This window comes from Condylura cristata, unplaced genomic scaffold (genome assembly GCF_000260355.1).
Source record: "Condylura cristata isolate star-nosed mole 26May11 unplaced genomic scaffold, ConCri1.0 scaffold00011, whole genome shotgun sequence".
NCBI lineage: Eukaryota > Metazoa > Chordata > Mammalia > Eulipotyphla > Talpidae > Condylura > Condylura cristata.
The window spans coordinates 18690075-18697883 of NW_004567112.1; positions in this window are offsets into that span (position 1 = coordinate 18690075).

A 7809-nucleotide genomic window follows, 5' to 3' on the forward strand; every position below is an offset into this window, starting at 1 on the left:
GGCCACCCCTCCCTGACTGCAGGAAACAACATGCTAATAACTCTCCAGTGAATCTCATTCTAAAGTGCCTTGGCCACCCCTCCCTGACTGCAGGACGCGACTCGCTAACCCTCACACGAAGCGTCTCCCAACGGCTCAGTAGAGCAGGGCTCTTGTTGTTAACAGCTGCCCTGGATGTGCAGCCTGCGTTGCGTCAGGCAACAGTTTTGTCCCGAGAAAGGGAGTTAGGAGTAACCTGCAGCCCTGCTCCTCCGCGTGCCTTTGGCTTTAAATCTCAGCGAGCCAGGAGACTCCTGTGCTTGCCGTTGGTCACAGGCAACAGTGCAAGTCTCGTGTAAATAGTGTTTATATTTACAGATTTTTTATAAGTAGCTATTTTATAAATAAAAACATTTCTAAGGGCCACGAATATGCTTGGACTTCCTTCCAAATGTGACCACCTCTGGTTTCTAGGGCCACCTTCACAACTCTGGGGCATGCAGGTTGTGGGAGATGAGGAGGCAGCTAAATTCACTTTGTCAAATAGCATCGCGACAGATCACTGTGTGCTGACCAGATGTCTTACCGCCTCTTTAAGGCATCATGTTCTAAGGTCATAGAACAGAAGTGCTGGAATCGCTAAGCTGGAAACCCTAAGGTAATTTCCTGCTGTGCAGAGGTGGAAATCAATGTACTGGAGACATTCACCTCGTCAGCCAGGGAGGGGTGGGGTGGGGAGGAGCAGCAGGGTGCTGGTGGGGGACCCGAGAACGGCATGAAGCAATCAACACTGTGTAGGAATAGAAAGTCCTAGATAGATATGCTGGGGCAAAGAATCAGATCAGCCAGGCACACCCAGTTTAGGGACTGAAATGGGTTCCAGTCACACTGAGACGGAGGCCCAAGTACAGTGGGGGATTTTCACAGTCTGGGGTTCTCAGCTGCACACTCAGGTCATCTCAGGGTACAACAAGTTAGGTTTCCTGACAAAGGAGAAAGTGAGAGAAGCAGTTTCTAAGGGCAGAAGTGGCGGCCAGCCTACCCCAGGGAGTGTCCCCAGAGTCCAGTAGTCCAGAAGTTGCTTGCGTAAGATGGCATCTCTCCAAAGACTGGAACGCTGGCACGACAGTAAGGGTGGACCAGGGTCCAGCTGCCCTGTGACAGCTGGGGCACTGCTGAGACCACACCACAGCAGCGTGGCAGCCACTCAAACACCAGGCTTCTTCCGAGATGCCGAGGCCAGGGGCACTTGGTGAATAAAGCAGGAACAGAGGTCTTCAGCCAAGCCCACCCGCTGAAGCCGAAGTCAAGACCGAGCCTCTCCTGGGCTGACTCAAACCTCGCCCGCAGGCTGCCTGAAGCCCTCCCAGCAGCCTGGAGTCTGCTTAGAGCCCGTCTCGGGCACCCTCCTTTCTCACTGGTTGGTCCATTTTCCATACCAGCTGCTTCTAAGACTAATTGATAGTGGTGCAAACTTGAATTTAATTGGCGCCAGTGGGAGCTCGTTTTCAAACCCCGTTGGGACTCAAAGCCGAAAGCCTGGTAGAGTCCAGCCTGCCTGGCGCTGCCCTGTGCAGGAGCCGGCGGGCGAGCTCCGCTGTGTCAGGGTGGCACTGGCCAGGCTCAGACCTACCCCGCGTATCTCCAAAACTGCCACGTTTTTTTCTTCTTTCCCCCCTTTCAGCCCCAGCTCCCCTGTGCCAGGGTGTGCAAGCAAAGCTGATGCCGCTCAGCTGGCGGCCCTGGGGCCCTCAGAGACCCAGAGCCACGAGGGCTACTCTGACACAAGTCTTTAAGCTTTTGATGGCTCCTGGTTTAAATTGAGGTCTGCAGGCCCTAGCTGAGCCTTTACATCTGATCCTGAGTCCTTGCACCTTGCTCTAGAATCAGTCTGGCTTCAGATGCTTAAGAGACTCATGATCGATGCTTCAGTTGGTCCGGCCGAAGTAGAGATGCTCCTCCTGGGTAGGACTGGGGCACGTAAGAGAACATGCGTGAGCCACAGCAGTGCCTGACTCACAGTAAGCACATGAAGAGCCTTGAGGTGCAGTCAAAGAATTTAAGCAGCTTGATGCAGCAGGTAATAAATCTGGTAGGTCCTTGAGGAAGCCTGTTGTAGGAGTGCTAAATGGCAACAAGATGATTGGGAGGAAGAAAATGGGATCAAGGTAGCTGTTTTGGGCATAAGATGGCTTGTGCATGGAGAAAAGCAGCAACATCCTATAAAGGTGACATTAAAGAAATGGAATTGCTGGCAAAGGAAGCTCCTTGGGGTGGGCGCGGAAAGACGACGAGCTTCAGAAACTGGAGGCTGACGCTAGCTGGAGGCCTCGCGGCGGCCAGTGTGGCGCCCGCCGACGGTGTCCTCGCGCCCCCACCTGGGCGCTTGCTGGAACTGCAGCCCCAGCGCGGTGGACAGGATGAGTTCTGGACACACTCAGTTACAAAAAGCATCTGCGTGGGCACTTTTTAACTTTCTACTGTCAGAAAAGTAGACGTCGCAAAAAGCAAGGAAAGTCTGTCATATTTTGCAGGCGCAACAGGAGAAAATAGTATTGAAAACCAGTTTGAAGTCCATTTTTTCCCCTCCCGGGAAGCCACTCTTCAGTCGCGCTTTCTCCCTGTGATCCTTACTAAGAGAACAGCGGTGGTGAAAATTTGTCATTGGCCAAGTTTAGATTTCTGGCCTCTCTTGAAGTGAGTGTGAGTCAAGTAAGACGACGTCAGCCAAGTTCTGTGCACTGGGAACTTTAGAAGAATCTGGTCTTCATAAAGATTGGATTTTGTGTCGCCCTGGGTTAGTTCTCCGTGAAGCGGGGGCTCATTCCATAGGTTTCGTTTCAGAGACAGGAATGCAAACAGGCCTTAGAATATAGTTGTGCTTTGAGTTGTTTCCTCGTGGAAACTTATGCCTTGAGAGTGACACACTTCATTCTGAGTCCTCTGGAATTGGCAGGCTTTCAGCCTCTCCCACCTGCTCGATGCCGCAGAGCAGGGGCCATCTCCAGTCCGAGTCCCTGCTTTTTCCCCCCCCCAGCCAGTTTCCTGCATTCCCCCAGCAGTATCTTGCAATGTTAGTATTTTACATGTCGTCAAGGAGTTTTCCACTAGTCAGATTTTGCAAACTGCTCTGGGCGACCTGCTCGATGACGCCACCCAGCGGAGACTCGGGAGATGGGCGGGACCCAGAGCTCCCAGACCCGAATCGTGCGCGGTGGGAGGGGGGCGCAACCCTGGTAGAGCAGAATTTTCGGCTCACTCTGGAGACAGATCTTTTGAGTCGGCAGGCACCGGGGTGGTGGTGTTGGGGGGTGGGGGCCTGTGGCTGTCTGGGCTGCAGGCTCAGCAGAGCCGCGTCGCTAGGTGCCCGAGCTCTGCACGCTGGAAACCGAGCTGTGTCAACCTCCAAGCATCTCCACTGCTGGGCGCCCCTGGCCTGGTCTCCCGGTGGCAGGGGGCAGTCTCACTTTGCCAAGAGCCCTTCCTGCGAGCTCTGGGCTGAAGTGGAGGAAATATGACTTCCAGGTGGGGTCACACCTTATGGGGGAGGGGGTTTCTGCGATCCAGAGTCAGACAGTCACGGACACTGCAGCCCACTTGTGCCGCACTTAACAGATGTTGTCACCCTCCAAAGATGCCAGCCGAGAGGATTCGGGGATGGTCAGGCAGCCGTCACTAAACTGGCTCCGCGTCGACTGTATGGGCAGTTGTGGCCTGAAAAAACACATTTACAGAACCCCGGTTCTGAAGGCCAGAAGCTGAAGTCAAGGGTCGTGGGCAGCTCCCACGGCTTCCCGGCCCTCCCGCCAGAGCGCTGACCTTTGCTGCTCCCCAGACACTCGGCCTCCAGGCCTCACAGTTTTCAGAGGCTGCTGCCATCACAAGGATCCACTCGAACCCTCCTGACTCTCTCCTGAGGGTCCTCTGGAGAATCCCCCCATCTCATTACCCTTCCTTAATACACCTGCAAAGTCCTCTTGCCGTGCTTCTGGGTCTTGAGGACTAGGGGAGGCTCGGCTTTGAGAATCGTTATTCTATGCAAGTGTGAAGCTACATATTTTTGAGGGAAATTGTCTTTAAAATCATGAGTTGCTTTTTGAAAGATTTATGTATTCATTCTTTCATTTATTTGTTTGTTTGTTTATTTATTTAAGCATAGAAGATCTGGGATGTAGGCCGGGGGGGGGGGGCGAGTGGGTTCACCAGAGACAGAGCAGGGAGCAGAAAAGGCAGATGGAGTGAAATACACTGCTGAGGGGAGCAGCCTGGCTGGGACCAAACTCAGGTGGTGGTGGTGGTGGTGACAAAGCTGAGACTTAATCCCGAGGCCATTAGGGCTCCCCAGGAAATTGTCTTTTTGAGGATGGAAACAAGTTGGTCTTGTGCAAACCAGACTGGTGATTCCAGAGCAGGGCCCCCCAGACCTTTTCTGTAAAAGGCCAAATTGTAAGTATTTTCAGCTTTGCAGGCCACACAGTCTGTCACAATTGCTCAGCTCTGCTGTCGTGACACAAAGGCCCAGGAATTGAAAGACAGGTGAGCATGGCTTAGCTCCAAGAAAACGTCAGCATATGAATCGTGGCCCCTGAGCGTGTGCCTGTTCTAGGCTGAAACAGCAGGATTGTGGCCACCATTCACTATGGAGCCAGAAATGCAGGAAACTGGCCCTTTGGGTGCAGGAAAATAGAAGGCCAAAGTGTAACTGGTTTACAGCTTGGAACTAAAAAATGTACAGGCGAGACACATTTTTCAGGGGCTGGGAGGCATCTTTATGAAGCCTGAGTCCATCCCTGACCCACTAGATTACATTTGCGTGCAGATGGCTCCGCCTGAGAAAGGAGCTGCCCGCAAAGGCGGTCTCAGGAGAGGACCTGTGTCCGGGTGCCCCAGAGACGCGCACACGTGACCCAGAGGTGGACGAGAGGCGATGGGGTGGGCAGCTAGAGGCTAGGCCACAGGCCCTGTGCCAGCAGAGCACACACGAGGACAGGAAGAGCTGAGACGGGGACCACCAGATGGGTCCTGCAGACAGACCGCGGGGACACGCACAGGTGGCGGAGGCCTCTGCTGTGAGAGCGGCTTTGCTGGCTCCAGTTTTTGAAGTCAGCGAGGAGCCAACCGGTCTTGAGTTGCTCATCATCTCTTCCTAAAATGTTTCTTTTGCTCCACTTACATTAAAGAACTGCCTTACAAGTTTCTCTCTGATGGAGCAACGGGCTAAAGCACCGCATTAAGAAGCAATATGAGTTCGATGCCCAGCCAGGGGATCCCTGGCCACATGGCCCGCCAGACCTCTCCTGTCCCTCCTGCTGCTCCCCTCAGCAGTGTGCTTTGTCCATCTGCCTGTTCTGCTCCCCACTCTGGTGAATCCTCTCACCCACCACACCTCTGGCCTGTTCCCCAGTTCTGTAAGCATAAACCAATCTTTTTAAAAAAAAAAAAAAAAACTGCTTACAAATATTGGATTATTTGTCCTATTTTTCTGCTTCTTCCCTAAGTATTTGCTCTGCAGACTATGCTGGTTAAATTGTGCAGCATAACTAATTCGCTGCACGTGGAGTAAAAAGGAATATTCTGAAAATGCAATGCTTTCCACAGCCACGTCCTATGCATTTTTACCATCCTTTACGTCTTCGAATGATATCATGTCTTTTAAAATACAGTTGGGGGCTTAATCTTGGAAGACCACACCCATGATCACAGATGAATATGTTTTTGATGACTCCATCGAAGTTGCAGCAGCTTCGAGATTTCACTAGCAATGTCTATACATAAGATTTGTTCACTTTAAATGCAGTCACAAGCAGCGTGGATTTGTGATTAAATGTATTTTCAGCCAACCTGGCACGCCCTTGCTTCTATCTGTCCCCCAGGTCCGTGCAGCGTGATCCATGCCTCAGCTCCTAATCCTGCACTCCTGTTGTACGTCTTTCACATTGTGTTTTTTAAGAAAGATTTTTTTGGCATTCAGACATTTTTTTAAAAATGCAAACCTGCTAGCCTCTCACCACTGGCAATACCAAAGAAAGTAATAAATTGTTCCTTTGCCAAGTCTCACTGCTGAGTGCGGGAGGCCCAGGCAGAAAATGGCCTGTCAAAGGCATAAGCACATTAACAGCGAGATGAGGAGACTGTGGGAGTGGTGAGATGTAAACTGCAGCCGGCACTCTGATGAGCAGAAAGGAAGCTTGCCAACGGGAGCAGGTAAGTCATGGGCTCTCTGGGCAGGCTGGGCCTCCTGCTGGACCTGCCCCTGGAGAAGGCAGGCGTCACCGCTGGGTCCCCCCCAATGGGGGGACGTGATGGCCAGGGCTGGGCCAAGACGCTGTCCCATGAGAGTGACAACGTACACTCAAAACCGCCTGTGAGTGCAGGGGGCGAGATGCGTTTCAGGCCCTGAAGGAGACCCCGGTGAGGGCATCAGCCAGCCTTGAATGTTTAAACCTCAAACGTAGAAGAGAGGAAGGGACTAGGAATGAGAAACACGTGGGTGGGCGCTAAAACCACGAGAGAGCACAAAAATCACGTGGAGAAAGGGTGTCTTATTGCTCCCAGGACAGGCCGAGGACGTGGACCTCCAGAAGGAAAGAACCATGTTTTGTGGGGTTCATGGCGGGGCTTGGGTCACACAGGACCTGTGTTTACAAAGCAGAGAGAGGTTCAGGGCAGGAGATCTGCCTGAGTCCAGGCTGGCTCTGGGTCCTGCCCTCACTGAGGGCTTAGCTATCTCTCTTGACAAAAGACGACCCTTCTCTACATGAGCGTGCGCGCATTGTCGGTAAATGAGAGACCCTTTCTCATTATAGAAAAAGAACTCATGGTCATGGTTGGTGCTGGGGGAGCAAGGGGAAACCCCGGCCTCGGGGCTGGGGCGCCCTGGTCCTGGACTTAAAACACCCAGCAAAGTCAGAGCAGGGTGTGTAAACTGCCAGTGCATCAGACTCCCGGGGGTGATGCTGAGGGAACAGCCCCGGAGGGAGGATCCCCTTGGGCCTCCAGGCTTGGGGCTGCATGTGCCCTGGCTGAGGGGAGCTGAGCATTCACTTGCAAACAGCTAAAGTGAGGATAAAAACGTATTGACATGGAATCTCTGCATGAGGAGGGAAATGCTGAACCCCAGACAGTGTGGCACCAGCTCCTTGGGAGGCAGGGACATTTCAAGGCCTAGGTGACTGGTAAAGCCTGGAGATCTCAGGCTCTCATTTGACAGAACAGGACAAAGCCAAGATGGAGAGTGACAGGTAAACCCCGCCGCAGCTGTGTCTGAAAGGGTAGTGCCTGCATCGAAGGGAAATGGGAATAAACCGCAGAGTTGGCAAGGCGAGGCATCTGTCCAAATGATCCTAGGTCACACAGAGCAAGTGTCCTTGTAACCTGGAAGCCCCTAAGCCAGCTCACACACAGGACTGTGGTGTGAAGCCACACTGTCAGTTTGACACCTGTAGGGGGGATTTAATCCTGGTGGTTCTGGTAATGCCCAGGGGAGTGCGTGCATCAGGCGGCTACAGAGAGGACAGCCACGCCTGTGAGGGAGGAAGCGGTTCTGTGCAGGAGACCTCAGGGCCTGAAGGATGGCCTCAGACCAGTGCTAAGGCGAGTGGCAGCTGCAGGGTAGATGAAGCGCTCGGGCTCCTGCACCACGGGTCTCTGTGGCTATCACCTGTGGCCTTGGGTGCAGGAGGAGCCTGGGAGCGTGGCTCAGGTGTGCCCAATGACAGACAATTGGGGTGTGGCGTGGGGCTGTGTGAGGAGGCGCACCTGGGCCTGGGGGCTTAGCATATAAGGGCGGAGTCAGAGAGGCTTCGTCTGAGGAAGACCAGGCGGAGTGCG